General features: G+C 35.9%; 2 non-coding genes across 2 annotated transcripts; both read right to left on the minus strand.

Moving 5' to 3' along the window:
- Nucleotides 1-459: 459 nt before the first annotated feature.
- LOC143263506 (5.8S ribosomal RNA) lies at nt 460-614 on the minus strand. The gene has a single exon (XR_013036932.1). It is a non-coding gene; the product is annotated as a 5.8S ribosomal RNA (ribosomal RNA).
- Nucleotides 615-1,945: 1,331 nt separating this feature from the next.
- On the minus strand, nt 1,946-3,866 carry LOC143263508 (small subunit ribosomal RNA). Its single transcript, XR_013036933.1, has one exon. It is a non-coding gene; the product is annotated as a small subunit ribosomal RNA (ribosomal RNA).
- Between the last annotated feature and the right edge of the window lie 14,775 nt (nt 3,867-18,641).

The following is an 18,641-nucleotide window of genomic DNA, read 5'->3' on the forward strand; positions in this document are numbered from 1 at the left end:
TATATTTTTGCGGGTTATGTGTTCTTTCGTTCAATTTCTTTCATGCGTTCGTTCGATCTCTGTACACAGTCTTCACATAGGACAGACTCGTGTAGTACGCTTTCGTGGGTTAAACCCATCTCGTTTCATTTCAGGCGACGTCGGGAGCGCGTTGAAAATGTACCAGTGAAATCTCGATAGTTCTACGAATACGAATCGTCCCGAAAAAGATTTTGTCACCGCTTCGAAGCGGTGTTTCAGACGGGCGGACGTATATAAAACATATACGACACACGACACCGCCTTCCACACTCACGCTAGTTCGAACACGATTTCCATCTCTCTCGAAGACTGTTAGACGTACGTAAAATTTCTCAATATTCATAGGACCGCGACAAACGCCGACGAAGCGCCCATCATTCGCTCGTACGTATATAGGCAACAAGTGCCATCAACGCAAGCAGTTTATAAGTACGTAAACGACCCTCAGCCAGGCGTGGTCCAGGAATTGTATCCGTGGACCGCAATGTGCGTTCGAAATGTCGATGTTCATGTGTCCTGCAGTTCACACGTTGACGCGCAATTAGCTGCGTTCTTCATCGACCCACGAGCCAAGTGATCCACCGTTCAGGGTAATTTTTCCCTTTTATTCTCTCATATATAATATAATGTGTATTTGCTATCCACCACATTTTTGTGTTATATTTCGGAACAAGCCGATACCCGAAGAGCTCCAACCAGCGCGCGAAGGAGATTCGGGAGTCGTCGTACGACGACATAATTGTCCCTTAAAGAACGAGATATTTCCGTCGAAACCATATATATATGTACGAGCAAATCCAAAACCACTGTTTTCTTGCAAGTTCGACGGTCGGAGCGAATAGAACATTGAAAAGCCTTCTATCGAAGAAACACAGAGAGTATATCACCTCCAAAAACGACGGGGATATGGATATTCAAACTGGACAATTATCAACCCGATACTGGATTCGAAAAGTTTCTCTCTCCTTTCGTCGTTATTTACACCGGACGGACTCACGGCCGGCTCTAGCTGGGTGTCATATATATATACGTCCCACGCTCATGCTGCCACTAGCGCGCAACAGAGTAGGGTGTCAATGACAACGACACAGCATTGAAACGAGCTACACAAGCCGGTCTCTCTTGATACCAATGTAAACGAGCATTAAGTTATCTTCAGACTGCCCGATATTTTCGTCCTTTGGACTTTCCCAACGATTCCTTTTTTTCTTTTTTTTTTACACACCACAGCGAAGACTTGAGGAAGCGTGATTAGCACGCTCGCATCCCTCCCTGTCCTACTACAACTGTGTGTGTGTGTGTAAAGAAAGAAAAAAGAATACATTGGCTTTCTCTCTATCGAGAAGATGGCCTACGCAACGCAGATCAAAGGCCTAATACGTGTAATATAATACGCGTCTGGCCGTGTATAAATCACGCACGAATGATCTGGTCGGGCCCAACTCTTCTCGTACGCTTATTTTTCCGTGTTGAGGCACTATCATAAAATCACACAAACCCCAACACGTGTGTGTCTTGGAAGGAAGATGGCCTACGCAACGCAGATCAAAGGCCTAATACGTGTAGTACACACGTCTGCCGTGTAAATCACGCACGAATGATCTGGTCGGGCCCAACTCTTCTCCACCACACCACATCCCAACTTTGTACATTTTTATATATTTTTGTGCGTTGGGGCACCTTCATAATCACAAACCCCAACAACACATATATCTCTCTCTCTTTGAAAGATTTGTTGTGGCCTACGCAACGCAGATCAAAGGCCTAATACGTGTAGTACACACGTCTGGCCGTGTAAATCACGCACGAATGATCTGGCGGGCTCAACAATATCTTTTTTTTTTATATGAATTCTTATCCACAAACTAATCGAATTCATTTTCTCTCCTCCTCTCCTCTCTCTTTGAGATATATTGGAACATTGTAATGATCCTTCCGCAGGTTCACCTACGGAAACCTTGTTACGACTTTTACTTCCTCTAAATAATCAAGTTTGGTCATCTTCCCGGCATCATCGGCAATGCCGAAACATTGCCGCGCACCAGTCCGAAGACCTCACTAAATCATTCAATCGGTAGTAGCGACGGGCGGTGTGTACAAAGGGCAGGGACGTAATCAACGCGAGCTTATGACTCGCGCTTACTGGGAATTCCTCGTTCATGGGGAATAATTGCAAGCCCCAATCCCTAGCACGAAGGAGGTTCAGCGGGTTACCCGGGCCTTTCGGCCAGGGAACACACGCTGATTCCTTCAGTGTAGCGCGCGTGCGGCCCAGAACATCTAAGGGCATCACAGACCTGTTATTGCTCAATCTCGTGCGGCTAGAAGCCGCCTGTCCCTCTAAGAAGATTTGTTTGTACGTTGGTAGTAAAAACCCCACCGGCAGAAGCCGAGAGCCTTCGAGATACCATAATTACGTCTATTTAGCAGGCTAGAGTCTCGTTCGTTATCGGAATTAACCAGACAAATCGCTCCACCAACTAAGAACGGCCATGCACCACCACCCACCGAATCAAGAAAGAGCTATCAATCTGTCAATCCTTCCGGTGTCCGGGCCTGGTGAGGTTTCCCGTGTTGAGTCAAATTAAGCCGCAGGCTCCACTCCTGGTGGTGCCCTTCCGTCAATTCCTTTAAGTTTCAGCTTTGCAACCATACTTCCCCCGGAACCCAAAAGCTTTGGTTTCCCGGAAGCTGCCCGCCGAGTCATCGTAGGAACTTCGGCGGATCGCTAGCTGGCATCGTTTATGGTTAGAACTAGGGCGGTATCTGATCGCCTTCGAACCTCTAACTTTCGTTCTTGATTAATGAAAACATTTTTGGCAAATGCTTTCGCTTCTGTCCGTCTTGCGACGATCCAAGAATTTCACCTCTAACGTCGCAATACGAATGCCCCCATCTGTCCCTATTAATCATTACCTCGGGGTTCCGAAAACCAACAAAATAGAACCGAGGTCCTATTCCATTATTCCATGCACACAGTATTCAGGCGAAGGTAGCCTGCTTTGAGCACTCTAATTTGTTCAAAGTAAACGTACCGGCCCACCTCGACACTCAGTGAAGAGCACCGCGATGGGATATTAGTTGGACCGCCCCGTGAAGAGCAAAGCCCACCGGTAGGACGTACCACATAATGCCAGTTAAACACCGCGAGCGATGAACCGACACTGTGACACACAGATTCAACTACGAGCTTTTTAACCGCAACAACTTTAATATACGCTATTGGAGCTGGAATTACCGCGGCTGCTGGCACCAGACTTGCCCTCCAATGGATCCTCGTTAAAGGATTTAAAGTGTACTCATTCCGATTACGGGGCCTCGGATGAGTCCCGTATCGTTATTTTTCGTCACTACCTCCCCGTGCCGGGAGTGGGTAATTTGCGCGCCTGCTGCCTTCCTTGGATGTGGTAGCCGTTTCTCAGGCTCCCTCTCCGGAATCGAACCCTGATTCCCCGTTACCCGTTACAACCATGGTAGGCGCAGAACCTACCATCGACAGTTGATAAGGCAGACATTTGAAAGATGCGTCGCCGGTGCTATAAGACCATGCGATCAGCACAAAGTTATTCAGAGTCACCAAAGCAAACGATGGACGAGTGTAAACACCCGCCACCGATTGGTTTTGATCTAATAAAAGCGTTCCTACCATCTCTGGTCGGAACTCTGTTTTGCATGTATTAGCTCTAGAATTACCACAGTTATCCAAGTAAATTTTAGTACGATCTAAGAAACCATAACTGATTTAATGAGCCATTCGCGGTTTCACCTTAATACGGCATGTACTGAGACATGCATGGCTTAATCTTTGAGACAAGCATATGACTACTGGCAGGATCAACCAGGGAACTATACAATATGTATATATAAAATGGACAAAATTTAAATCCTTTTCCATCGTCGCCTGTTTCATATATATATGTCAGGTCGACACACCACTTTTCTCTTTCAAATATGTACAAGTTTTGCCACATTCCGCGCTTGTAACATATCTTCTTTAACGCTCAATTTCTTTCATTTTTCTACCATACAGATATTTTACCGTACGCCCAAAAACGTACGTATTATATTTTTGTTCTATCGTAAAATCACATTTTTCTACGTACGCCAGCTTCGTACGTTTCTATCTTTGCCTTCATAAAATCACAAGATAATTTTATCTTCAAGAGTCTCGCTATTAACATCTTGTAAGATAAATGTACGTCCCAGCTAAAACGTACAAATACTTCAAGTTAAGTAATAATATATCATCGCTATTGACAAATTTTTAAGATCCAAGACACAGTTCTCTCTATATGTTTTAATATTTTTTATGTACTCAAATATATTCAGAGGAAAAAGTACATGGGTGATGCCATAGTCGTGGAAGCGCGTACGCTCACGCTGATCTTCTGACCGCCGGAAGCACGAAACCTCTGATCTGGGCAAAATCGGCAAGCCGAGGAAGAACGGACAGGACACATGCTGGACTGGCGAGAAAGCGTGTTCTTCCGCTCGCGCTAGGCATTTCGATTTCTGACACCTCTTGATTTAAAAAATCAGTTTTTTGATAGTTTTCTCTCTCCACTGGGCTATTCATTTTAGCCACAGTTTTCAATTGGTACGATTTGCTTCCAAATCTTACAGATGCAGTTTAAAAAATTTTTCCATCGCTCGGACAGAAGAGTCGATTGCTCAGTGAGTACGAGTATACATACAAAGTGCATACGGGTAACCAACCCCGTAGGGCTTGCCACATATGGGCCATTCGGTCAAAGACACCGACCCGTGGCCACGCTGTGTGGAGAAAAGTCCGTAACGTAAACGGCACGAAACAGTCAGGACCGAAGCCCCGAAGGAGCTCTGAGACAGCTTCTCGACCGAGATCGTAGAATTGGCCCAAAACCCGCTCTGCTCCGTCCGCCTCGCACGGACCGTGTATCTCTTATAGATACCGAACGGCCGGCAAGGACGCCGGCGCCGCCGGCCGAATAGCACGCGCGCTTACGAGTGTAAACCGCCGCGGCAACAGACCGCCCGGCCGTGCTGTTGTAACATAGCGCGTGAACGAACGAAAAAAAAATTTATAGTAAACATTAAAATAAATTACACTACCGTAAACTAGACAAAAAATTACACATTTTTTCCCAATATGAAAATTTTCACAAACTTTTCAAAGTCCCATCGCATCGAGTAAACTTTTTTAATAACGCTTCCGCACGATTCTAAATGCTTAATCCATATGTGAAATCGTTCACTGATCACGAATATCGTATTTAAAAAAATTACAAAAATTTATTTTTCAAAATAATCAAAAAAAACCGAAAAATCACAAGAGTAAAGTACCATTATTTTAAACAATATGTCGTTCTAAATGCTTAATCCCTATGTAAAAAAGTTATCTAAGCAAGAATATGTAATTGAAAAAAATTAGAAAAATTTATTTTAGCCGTAAATCGAAAATAATGGGGACACCGGAGCTGTTCGAAGCGCCGAGACGCGCCGCGTACGGCCGAATATTTTCAAAGTACCAACGTACCGATCAAGAGTAAAGTACCATTTTCCTACATTAGATTTCGTTCTAAATGCTTAATCCCTATGTAAAAACGTTAGTTAAGCAAGAATATCGTATTTTTAAAAAAATCTAATGATAGGATTTCCCAGAAAATTGAAAAAACCGAAAAATGTCAAGAGTAAAGTGCCATTTTCTGACATTAGATTTCGTTCTAAATGCTTAATCCCTATGTAGAAACGTTAGTTAAGCAAGAATATCGTATTTTTAAAAAAATCTAATGATAGGATTTTTCAGAAAATTGAAAAAACCGTAAAATGTCAAGAGTAAAGTGCCCTTATTTTAAACAATGTATCGTTCTAAATGCTTAATCCCTATGTAAAAACGTTATCTAAGCAAGAATATGTTATTGAATAAAATGAGAAAAATTTATTTTAGCCGTAAATCGAAAATAATGGGTCGAGCGAATCGCTCGATTGCGCCGAGACGCGCTATGATGCAACAGACGAGCGATTGGAACGCCCGAATATTTTCAAAGTCCCAACGTACCGATCAAGAGTAAAGTACCATTTTCCTACATTAGATTTCGTTCTAAATGCTTAATCCCTATGTAGAAACGTTAGTTAAGCAAGAATATCGTATTTTTAAAAAAATCTAATGATAGGATTTTCCAGAAAATTGAAAAAACCGAAAAATGTCAAGAGTAAAGTGCCATTTTCTGACATTAGATTTCGTTCTAAATGCTTAATCCCTATGTAGAAACGTTAGTTAAGCAAGAATATCGTATTTTTAAACAAATCTAATGATAGGATTTTTCAGAAAATTGAAAAAACCGTAAAATGTCAAGAGTAAAGTGCCCTTATTTTAAACATTATATCGTTCTAAATGCTTAATCCCTATGTAAAAAAGTTATCTAAGCAAGAATATGTTATTGAATAAAATGAGAAAAATTTATTTTAGCCGTAAATCGAAAATAATGGGTCGAGCGAATCGCTCGATTGCGCCGAGACGCGCTATGATGCAACAGACGAGCGATTGGAACGCCCGAATATTTTCAAAGTCCCAACGTACCGATCAAGAGTAAAGTACCATTTTCCTACATTAGATTTCGTTCTAAATGCTTAATCCCTATGTAAAAACGTTAGTTAAGCAAGAATATCGTATTTTTAAAAAAATCTAATGATAGGATTTCCCAGAAAATTGAAAAAACCGAAAAATGTCAAGAGTAAAGTGCCATTTTCTGACATTAGATTTCGTTCTAAATGCTTAATCCCTATGTAGAAACGTTAGTTAAGCAAGAATATCGTATTTTTAAACAAATCTAATGATAGGATTTTTCAGAAAATTGAAAAAACCGTAAAATGTCAAGAGTAAAGTGCCCTTATTTTAAACAATGTATCGTTCTAAATGCTTAATCCCTATGTAAAAAAGTTATCTAAGCAAGAATATGTTATTGAATAAAATGAGAAAAATTTATTTTAGCCGTAAATCGAAAATAATGGGTCGAGCGAATCGCTCGATTGCGCCGAGACGCGCCATGATGCAACAGACGAGCGATTGGAACGCCCGAATATTTTCAAAGTCCCAACGTACCGATCAAGAGTAAAGTACCATTTTCCTACATTAGATTTCGTTCTAAATGCTTAATCCCTATGTAGAAACGTTAGTTAAGCAAGAATATCGTATTTTTAAAAAAATCTAATGATAGGATTTTCCAGAAAATTGAAAAAACCGAAAAATGTCAAGAGTAAAGTGCCATTTTCTGACATTAGATTTCGTTCTAAATGCTTAATCCCTATGTAGAAACGTTAGTTAAGCAAGAATATCGTATTTTTAAACAAATCTAATGATAGGATTTTTCAGAAAATTGAAAAAACCGTAAAATGTCAAGAGTAAAGTGCCCTTATTTTAAACATTATATCGTTCTAAATGCTTAATCCCTATGTAAAAAAGTTATCTAAGCAAGAATATGTTATTGAATAAAATGAGAAAAATTTATTTTAGCCGTAAATCGAAAATAATGGGTCGAGCGAATCGCTCGATTGCGCCGAGACGCGCTATGATGCAACAGACGAGCGATTGGAACGCCCGAATATTTTCAAAGTCCCAACGTACCGATCAAGAGTAAAGTACCATTTTCCTACATTAGATCTCGTTCTAAATGCTTAATCCCTATGTAAAAACGTTAGTTAAGCAAGAATATCGTATTTTTAAAAAAATCTAATGATAGGATTTTCCAGAAAATTGAAAAAACCGAAAAATGTCAAGAGTAAAGTGCCATTTTCTGACATTAGATTTCGTTCTAAATGCTTAATCCCTATGTAGAAACGTTAGTTAAGCAAGAATATCGTATTTTTAAACAAATCTAATGATAGGATTTTTCAGAAAATTGAAAAAACCGTAAAATGTCAAGAGTAAAGTGCCCTTATTTTAAACAATGTATCGTTCTAAATGCTTAATCCCTATGTAAAAAAGTTATTTTAGCAGGAATATGTTATTGAAAAAAATTAGAAAAATTTATTTTAGCCGTAAATCGAAAATAATGGGGACACCGGAGCTGTTCGAAGCGCCGAGCGCGCCGCGTACGCCCGAATATTTTCAAAGTCCCAACGTACCGATCAAGAGTAAAGTACCATTTTCCTACATTAGATTTCGTTCTAAATGCTTAATCCCTATGTAAAAACGTTAGTTAAGCAAGAATATCGTATTTTTAAAAAAATCTAATGATAGGATTTCCCAGAAAATTGAAAAAACCGAAAAATGTCAAGAGTAAAGTGCCATTTTCTGACATTAGATTTCGTTCTAAATGCTTAATCCCTATGTAGAAACGTTAGTTAAGCAAGAATATCGTATTTTTAAAAAAATCTAATGATAGGATTTTTCAGAAAATTGAAAAAACCGTAAAATGTCAAGAGTAAAGTGCCCTTATTTTAAACAATGTATCGTTCTAAATGCTTAATCCCTATGTAAAAAAGTTATCTAAGCAAGAATATGTTATTGAATAAAATGAGAAAAATTTATTTTAGCCGTAAATCGAAAATAATGGGTCGAGCGAATCGCTCGATTGCGCCGAGACGCGCTATGATGCAACAGACGAGCGATTGGAACGCCCGAATATTTTCAAAGTCCCAACGTACCGATCAAGAGTAAAGTACCATTTTCCTACATTAGATTTCGTTCTAAATGCTTAATCCCTATGTAAAAACGTTAGTTAAGCAAGAATATCGTATTTTTAAAAAAATCTAATGATAGGATTTCCCAGAAAATTGAAAAAACCGAAAAATGTCAAGAGTAAAGTGCCATTTTCTGACATTAGATTTCGTTCTAAATGCTTAATCCCTATGTAAAAACGTTAGTTAAGCAAGAATATCGTATTTTTAAAAAAATCTAATGATAGGATTTCCCAGAAAATTGAAAAAACCGAAAAATGTCAAGAGTAAAGTGCCATTTTCTGACATTAGATTTCGTTCTAAATGCTTAATCCCTATGTAGAAACGTTAGTTAAGCAAGAATATCGTATTTTTAAAAAAATCTAATGATAGGATTTTTCAGAAAATTGAAAAAACCGTAAAATGTCAAGAGTAAAGTGCCCTTATTTTAAACAATGTATCGTTCTAAATGCTTAATCCCTATGTAAAAACGTTATCTAAGCAAGAATATGTTATTGAATAAAATGAGAAAAATTTATTTTAGCCGTAAATCGAAAATAATGGGTCGAGCGAATCGCTCGATTGCGCCGAGACGCGCTATGATGCAACAGACGAGCGATTGGAACGCCCGAATATTTTCAAAGTCCCAACGTACCGATCAAGAGTAAAGTACCATTTTCCTACATTAGATTTCGTTCTAAATGCTTAATCCCTATGTAGAAACGTTAGTTAAGCAAGAATATCGTATTTTTAAAAAAATCTAATGATAGGATTTTCCAGAAAATTGAAAAAACCGAAAAATGTCAAGAGTAAAGTGCCATTTTCTGACATTAGATTTCGTTCTAAATGCTTAATCCCTATGTAGAAACGTTAGTTAAGCAAGAATATCGTATTTTTAAACAAATCTAATGATAGGATTTTTCAGAAAATTGAAAAAACCGTAAAATGTCAAGAGTAAAGTGCCCTTATTTTAAACATTATATCGTTCTAAATGCTTAATCCCTATGTAAAAAAGTTATCTAAGCAAGAATATGTTATTGAATAAAATGAGAAAAATTTATTTTAGCCGTAAATCGAAAATAATGGGTCGAGCGAATCGCTCGATTGCGCAGAGACGCGCTATGATGCAACAGACGAGCGATTGGAACGCCCGAATATTTTCAAAGTCCCAACGTACCGATCAAGAGTAAAGTACCATTTTCCTACATTAGATTTCGTTCTAAATGCTTAATCCCTATGTAAAAACGTTAGTTAAGCAAGAATATCGTATTTTTAAAAAAATCTAATGATAGGATTTCCCAGAAAATTGAAAAAACCGAAAAATGTCAAGAGTAAAGTGCCATTTTCTGACATTAGATTTCGTTCTAAATGCTTAATCCCTATGTAGAAACGTTAGTTAAGCAAGAATATCGTATTTTTAAACAAATCTAATGATAGGATTTTTCAGAAAATTGAAAAAACCGTAAAATGTCAAGAGTAAAGTGCCCTTATTTTAAACAATGTATCGTTCTAAATGCTTAATCCCTATGTAAAAAAGTTATCTAAGCAAGAATATGTTATTGAATAAAATGAGAAAAATTTATTTTAGCCGTAAATCGAAAATAATGGGTCGAGCGAATCGCTCGATTGCGCCGAGACGCGCCATGATGCAACAGACGAGCGATTGGAACGCCCGAATATTTTCAAAGTCCCAACGTACCGATCAAGAGTAAAGTACCATTTTCCTACATTAGATTTCGTTCTAAATGCTTAATCCCTATGTAGAAACGTTAGTTAAGCAAGAATATCGTATTTTTAAAAAAATCTAATGATAGGATTTTCCAGAAAATTGAAAAAACCGAAAAATGTCAAGAGTAAAGTGCCATTTTCTGACATTAGATTTCGTTCTAAATGCTTAATCCCTATGTAGAAACGTTAGTTAAGCAAGAATATCGTATTTTTAAACAAATCTAATGATAGGATTTTTCAGAAAATTGAAAAAACCGTAAAATGTCAAGAGTAAAGTGCCCTTATTTTAAACATTATATCGTTCTAAATGCTTAATCCCTATGTAAAAAAGTTATCTAAGCAAGAATATGTTATTGAATAAAATGAGAAAAATTTATTTTAGCCGTAAATCGAAAATAATGGGTCGAGCGAATCGCTCGATTGCGCCGAGACGCGCTATGATGCAACAGACGAGCGATTGGAACGCCCGAATATTTTCAAAGTCCCAACGTACCGATCAAGAGTAAAGTACCATTTTCCTACATTAGATTTCGTTCTAAATGCTTAATCCCTATGTAGAAACGTTAGTTAAGCAAGAATATCGTATTTTTAAAAAAATCTAATGATAGGATTTTCCAGAAAATTGAAAAAACCGAAAAATGTCAAGAGTAAAGTGCCATTTTCTGACATTAGATTTCGTTCTAAATGCTTAATCCCTATGTAGAAACGTTAGTTAAGCAAGAATATCGTATTTTTAAACAAATCTAATGATAGGATTTTTCAGAAAATTGAAAAAACCGTAAAATGTCAAGAGTAAAGTGCCCTTATTTTAAACAATGTATCGTTCTAAATGCTTAATCCCTATGTAAAAAAGTTATCTAAGCAAGAATATGTTATTGAATAAAATGAGAAAAATTTATTTTAGCCGTAAATCGAAAATAATGGGTCGAGCGAATCGCTCGATTGCGCCGAGACGCGCTATGATGCAACAGACGAGCGATTGGAACGCCCGAATATTTTCAAAGTCCCAACGTACCGATCAAGAGTAAAGTACCATTTTCCTACATTAGATTTCGTTCTAAATGCTTAATCCCTATGTAGAAACGTTAGTTAAGCAAGAATATCGTATTTTTAAAAAAATCTAATGATAGGATTTTCCAGAAAATTGAAAAAACCGAAAAATGTCAAGAGTAAAGTGCCATTTTCTGACATTAGATTTCGTTCTAAATGCTTAATCCCTATGTAGAAACGTTAGTTAAGCAAGAATATCGTATTTTTAAACAAATCTAATGATAGGATTTTTCAGAAAATTGAAAAAACCGTAAAATGTCAAGAGTAAAGTGCCCTTATTTTAAACAATGTATCGTTCTAAATGCTTAATCCCTATGTAAAAAAGTTATCTAAGCAAGAATATGTTATTGAATAAAATGAGAAAAATTTATTTTAGCCGTAAATCGAAAATAATGGGTCGAGCGAATCGCTCGATTGCGCCGAGACGCGCTATGATGCAACAGACGAGCGATTGGAACGCCCGAATATTTTCAAAGTCCCAACGTACCGATCAAGAGTAAAGTACCATTTTCCTACATTAGATTTCGTTCTAAATGCTTAATCCCTATGTAGAAACGTTAGTTAAGCAAGAATATCGTATTTTTAAAAAAATCTAATGATAGGATTTTCCAGAAAATTGAAAAAACCGAAAAATGTCAAGAGTAAAGTGCCATTTTCTGACATTAGATTTCGTTCTAAATGCTTAATCCCTATGTAGAAACGTTAGTTAAGCAAGAATATCGTATTTTTAAACAAATCTAATGATAGGATTTTTCAGAAAATTGAAAAAACCGTAAAATGTCAAGAGTAAAGTGCCCTTATTTTAAACATTATATCGTTCTAAATGCTTAATCCCTATGTAAAAAAGTTATCTAAGCAAGAATATGTTATTGAATAAAATGAGAAAAATTTATTTTAGCCGTAAATCGAAAATAATGGGTCGAGCGAATCGCTCGATTGCGCCGAGACGCGCTATGATGCAACAGACGAGCGATTGGAACGCCCGAATATTTTCAAAGTCCCAACGTACCGATCAAGAGTAAAGTACCATTTTCCTACATTAGATCTCGTTCTAAATGCTTAATCCCTATGTAAAAACGTTAGTTAAGCAAGAATATCGTATTTTTAAAAAAATCTAATGATAGGATTTTCCAGAAAATTGAAAAAACCGAAAAATGTCAAGAGTAAAGTGCCATTTTCTGACATTAGATTTCGTTCTAAATGCTTAATCCCTATGTAGAAACGTTAGTTAAGCAAGAATATCGTATTTTTAAACAAATCTAATGATAGGATTTTTCAGAAAATTGAAAAAACCGTAAAATGTCAAGAGTAAAGTGCCCTTATTTTAAACAATGTATCGTTCTAAATGCTTAATCCCTATGTAAAAAAGTTATTTTAGCAGGAATATGTTATTGAAAAAAATTAGAAAAATTTATTTTAGCCGTAAATCGAAAATAATGGGGACACCGGAGCTGTTCGAAGCGCCGAGCGCGCCGCGTACGCCCGAATATTTTCAAAGTCCCAACGTACCGATCAAGAGTAAAGTACCATTTTCCTACATTAGATTTCGTTCTAAATGCTTAATCCCTATGTAAAAACGTTAGTTAAGCAAGAATATCGTATTTTTAAAAAAATCTAATGATAGGATTTCCCAGAAAATTGAAAAAACCGAAAAATGTCAAGAGTAAAGTGCCATTTTCTGACATTAGATTTCGTTCTAAATGCTTAATCCCTATGTAGAAACGTTAGTTAAGCAAGAATATCGTATTTTTAAAAAAATCTAATGATAGGATTTTTCAGAAAATTGAAAAAACCGTAAAATGTCAAGAGTAAAGTGCCCTTATTTTAAACAATGTATCGTTCTAAATGCTTAATCCCTATGTAAAAAAGTTATCTAAGCAAGAATATGTTATTGAATAAAATGAGAAAAATTTATTTTAGCCGTAAATCGAAAATAATGGGTCGAGCGAATCGCTCGATTGCGCCGAGACGCGCTATGATGCAACAGACGAGCGATTGGAACGCCCGAATATTTTCAAAGTCCCAACGTACCGATCAAGAGTAAAGTACCATTTTCCTACATTAGATTTCGTTCTAAATGCTTAATCCCTATGTAAAAACGTTAGTTAAGCAAGAATATCGTATTTTTAAAAAAATCTAATGATAGGATTTCCCAGAAAATTGAAAAAACCGAAAAATGTCAAGAGTAAAGTGCCATTTTCTGACATTAGATTTCGTTCTAAATGCTTAATCCCTATGTAGAAACGTTAGTTAAGCAAGAATATCGTATTTTTAAACAAATCTAACGATAGGATTTTTCAGAAAATTGAAAAAACCGTAAAATGTCAAGAGTAAAGTGCCCTTATTTTAAACAATGTATCGTTCTAAATGCTTAATCCCTATGTAAAAAAGTTATCTAAGCAAGAATATGTTATTGAATAAAATGAGAAAAATTTATTTTAGCCGTAAATCGAAAATAATGGGTCGAGCGAATCGCTCGATTGCGCCGAGACGCGCTATGATGCAACAGACGAGCGATTGGAACGCCCGAATATTTTCAAAGTCCCAACGTACCGATCAAGAGTAAAGTACCATTTTCCTACATTAGATTTCGTTCTAAATGCTTAATCCCTATGTAGAAACGTTAGTTAAGCAAGAATATCGTATTTTTAAACAAATCTAATGATAGAATTTTTCAGAAAATTGAAAAAACCGTAAAATGTCAAGAGTAAAGTGCCCTTATTTTAAACAATGTATCGTTCTAAATGCTTAATCCCTATGTAAAAAAGTTATTTTAGCAGGAATATGTTATTGAAAAAAATTAGAAAAATTTATTTTAGCCGTAAATCGAAAATAATGGGGACACCGGAGCTGTTCGAAGCGCCGAGCGCGCCGCGTACGCCCGAATATTTTCAAAGTCCCAACGTACCGATCAAGAGTAAAGTACCATTTTCCTACATTAGATTTCGTTCTAAATGCTTAATCCCTATGTAAAAACGTTAGTTAAGCAAGAATATCGTATTTTTAAAAAAATCTAATGATAGGATTTCCCAGAAAATTGAAAAAACCGAAAAATGTCAAGAGTAAAGTGCCATTTTCTGACATTAGATTTCGTTCTAAATGCTTAATCCCTATGTAGAAACGTTAGTTAAGCAAGAATATCGTATTTTTAAAAAAATCTAATGATAGGATTTTTCAGAAAATTGAAAAAACCGTAAAATGTCAAGAGTAAAGTGCCCTTATTTTAAACAATGTATCGTTCTAAATGCTTAATCCCTATGTAAAAAAGTTATCTAAGCAAGAATATGTTATTGAATAAAATGAGAAAAATTTATTTTAGCCGTAAATCGAAAATAATGGGTCGAGCGAATCGCTCGATTGCGCCGAGACGCGCTATGATGCAACAGACGAGCGATTGGAACGCCCGAATATTTTCAAAGTCCCAACGTACCGATCAAGAGTAAAGTACCATTTTCCTACATTAGATTTCGTTCTAAATGCTTAATCCCTATGTAAAAACGTTAGTTAAGCAAGAATATCGTATTTTTAAAAAAATCTAATGATAGGATTTCCCAGAAAATTGAAAAAACCGAAAAATGTCAAGAGTAAAGTGCCATTTTCTGACATTAGATTTCGTTCTAAATGCTTAATCCCTATGTAAAAACGTTAGTTAAGCAAGAATATCGTATTTTTAAAAAAATCTAATGATAGGATTTCCCAGAAAATTGAAAAAACCGAAAAATGTCAAGAGTAAAGTGCCATTTTCTGACATTAGATTTCGTTCTAAATGCTTAATCCCTATGTAGAAACGTTAGTTAAGCAAGAATATCGTATTTTTAAACAAATCTAATGATAGGATTTTTCAGAAAATTGAAAAAACCGTAAAATGTCAAGAGTAAAGTGCCCTTATTTTAAACATTATATCGTTCTAAATGCTTAATCCCTATGTAAAAAAGTTATCTAAGCAAGAATATGTTATTGAATAAAATGAGAAAAATTTATTTTAGCCGTAAATCGAAAATAATGGGTCGAGCGAATCGCTCGATTGCGCCGAGACGCGCTATGATGCAACAGACGAGCGATTGGAACGCCCGAATATTTTCAAAGTCCCAACGTACCGATCAAGAGTAAAGTACCATTTTCCTACATTAGATTTCGTTCTAAATGCTTAATCCCTATGTAAAAACGTTAGTTAAGCAAGAATATCGTATTTTTAAAAAAATCTAATGATAGGATTTCCCAGAAAATTGAAAAAACCGAAAAATGTCAAGAGTAAAGTGCCATTTTCTGACATTAGATTTCGTTCTAAATGCTTAATCCCTATGTAGAAACGTTAGTTAAGCAAGAATATCGTATTTTTAAACAAATCTAATGATAGGATTTTTCAGAAAATTGAAAAAACCGTAAAATGTCAAGAGTAAAGTGCCCTTATTTTAAACAATGTATCGTTCTAAATGCTTAATCCCTATGTAAAAAAGTTATCTAAGCAAGAATATGTTATTGAATAAAATGAGAAAAATTTATTTTAGCCGTAAATCGAAAATAATGGGTCGAGCGAATCGCTCGATTGCGCCGAGACGCGCTATGATGCAACAGACGAGCGATTGGAACGCCCGAATATTTTCAAAGTCCCAACGTACCGATCAAGAGTAAAGTACCATTTTCCTACATTAGATTTCGTTCTAAATGCTTAATCCCTATGTAGAAACGTTAGTTAAGCAAGAATATCGTATTTTTAAAAAAATCTAATGATAGGATTTTCCAGAAAATTGAAAAAACCGAAAAATGTCAAGAGTAAAGTGCCATTTTCTGACATTAGATTTCGTTCTAAATGCTTAATCCCTATGTAGAAACGTTAGTTAAGCAAGAATATCGTATTTTTAAACAAATCTAATGATAGGATTTTTCAGAAAATTGAAAAAACCGTAAAATGTCAAGAGTAAAGTGCCCTTATTTTAAACAATGTATCGTTCTAAATGCTTAATCCCTATGTAAAAAAGTTATCTAAGCAAGAATATGTTATTGAATAAAATGAGAAAAATTTATTTTAGCCGTAAATCGAAAATAATGGGTCGAGCGAATCGCTCGATTGCGCCGAGACGCGCTATGATGCAACAGACGAGCGATTGGAACGCCCGAATATTTTCAAAGTCCCAACGTACCGATCAAGAGTAAAGTACCATTTTCCTACATTAGATTTCGTTCTAAATGCTTAATCCCTATGTAGAAACGTTAGTTAAGCAAGAATATCGTATTTTTAAAAAAATCTAATGATAGGATTTTCCAGAAAATTGAAAAAACCGAAAAATGTCAAGAGTAAAGTGCCATTTTCTGACATTAGATTTCGTTCTAAATGCTTAATCCCTATGTAGAAACGTTAGTTAAGCAAGAATATCGTATTTTTAAACAAATCTAATGATAGGATTTTTCAGAAAATTGAAAAAACCGTAAAATGTCAAGAGTAAAGTGCCCTTATTTTAAACAATGTATCGTTCTAAATGCTTAATCCCTATGTAAAAAAGTTATCTAAGCAAGAATATGTTATTGAATAAAATGAGAAAAATTTATTTTAGCCGTAAATCGAAAATAATGGGTCGAGCGAATCGCTCGATTGCGCCGAGACGCGCTATGATGCAACAGACGAGCGATTGGAACGCCCGAATATTTTCAAAGTCCCAACGTACCGATCAAGAGTAAAGTACCATTTTCCTACATTAGATTTCGTTCTAAATGCTTAATCCCTATGTAAAAACGTTAGTTAAGCAAGAATATCGTATTTTTAAAAAAATCTAATGATAGGATTTCCCAGAAAATTGAAAAAACCGAAAAATGTCAAGAGTAAAGTGCCATTTTCTGACATTAGATTTCGTTCTAAATGCTTAATCCCTATGTAGAAACGTTAGTTAAGCAAGAATATCGTATTTTTAAACAAATCTAATGATAGGATTTTTCAGAAAATTGAAAAAACCGTAAAATGTCAAGAGTAAAGTGCCCTTATTTTAAACAATGTATCGTTCTAAATGCTTAATCCCTATGTAAAAAAGTTATCTAAGCAAGAATATGTTATTGAATAAAATGAGAAAAATTTATTTTAGCCGTAAATCGAAAATAATGGGTCGAGCGAATCGCTCGATTGCGCCGAGACGCGCCATGATGCAACAGACGAGCGATTGGAACGCCCGAATATTTTCAAAGTCCCAACGTACCGATCAAGAGTAAAGTACCATTTTCCTACATTAGATTTCGTTCTAAATGCTTAATCCCTATGTAGAAACGTTAGTTAAGCAAGAATATCGTATTTTTAAAAAAATCTAATGATAGGATTTTCCAGAAAATTGAAAAAACCGAAAAATGTCAAGAGTAAAGTGCCATTTTCTGACATTAGATTTCGTTCTAAATGCTTAATCCCTATGTAGAAACGTTAGTTAAGCAAGAATATCGTATTTTTAAACAAATCTAATGATAGGATTTTTCAGAAAATTGAAAAAACCGTAAAATGTCAAGAGTAAAGTGCCCTTATTTTAAACATTATATCGTTCTAAATGCTTAATCCCTATGTAAAAAAGTTATCTAAGCAAGAATATGTTATTGAATAAAATGAGAAAAATTTATTTTAGCCGTAAATCGAAAATAATGGGTCGAGCGAATCGCTCGATTGCGCCGAGACGCGCTATGATGCAACAGACGAGCGATTGGAACGCCCGAATATTTTCAAAGTCCCAACGTACCGATCAAGAGTAAAGTACCATTTTCCTACATTAGATCTCGTTCTAAATGCTTAATCCCTATGTAAAAACGTTAGTTAAGCAAGAATATCGTATTTTTAAAAAAATCTAATGATAGGATTTTCCAGAAAATTGAAAAAACCGAAAAATGTCAAGAGAAAAGTGCCATTTTCTGACATTAGATTTCGTTCTAAATGCTTAATCCCTATGTAGAAACGTTAGTTAAGCAAGAATATCGTATTTTTAAACAAATCTAATGATAGGATTTTTCAGAAAATTGAAAAAACCGTAAAATGTCAAGAGTAAAGTGCCCTTATTTTAAACAATGTATCGTTCTAAATGCTTAATCCCTATGTAAAAAAGTTATTTTAGCAGGAATATGTTATTGAAAAAAATTAGAAAAATTTATTTTAGCCGTAAATCGAAAATAATGGGGACACCGGAGCTGTTCGAAGCGCCGAGCGCGCCGCGTACGCCCGAATATTTTCAAAGTCCCAACGT

The sequence above is a fragment of the Megalopta genalis genome, unplaced genomic scaffold, assembly GCF_051020955.1.
Source record: "Megalopta genalis isolate 19385.01 unplaced genomic scaffold, iyMegGena1_principal scaffold0678, whole genome shotgun sequence".
In the NCBI taxonomy this organism is placed as follows: domain Eukaryota; kingdom Metazoa; phylum Arthropoda; class Insecta; order Hymenoptera; family Halictidae; genus Megalopta; species Megalopta genalis.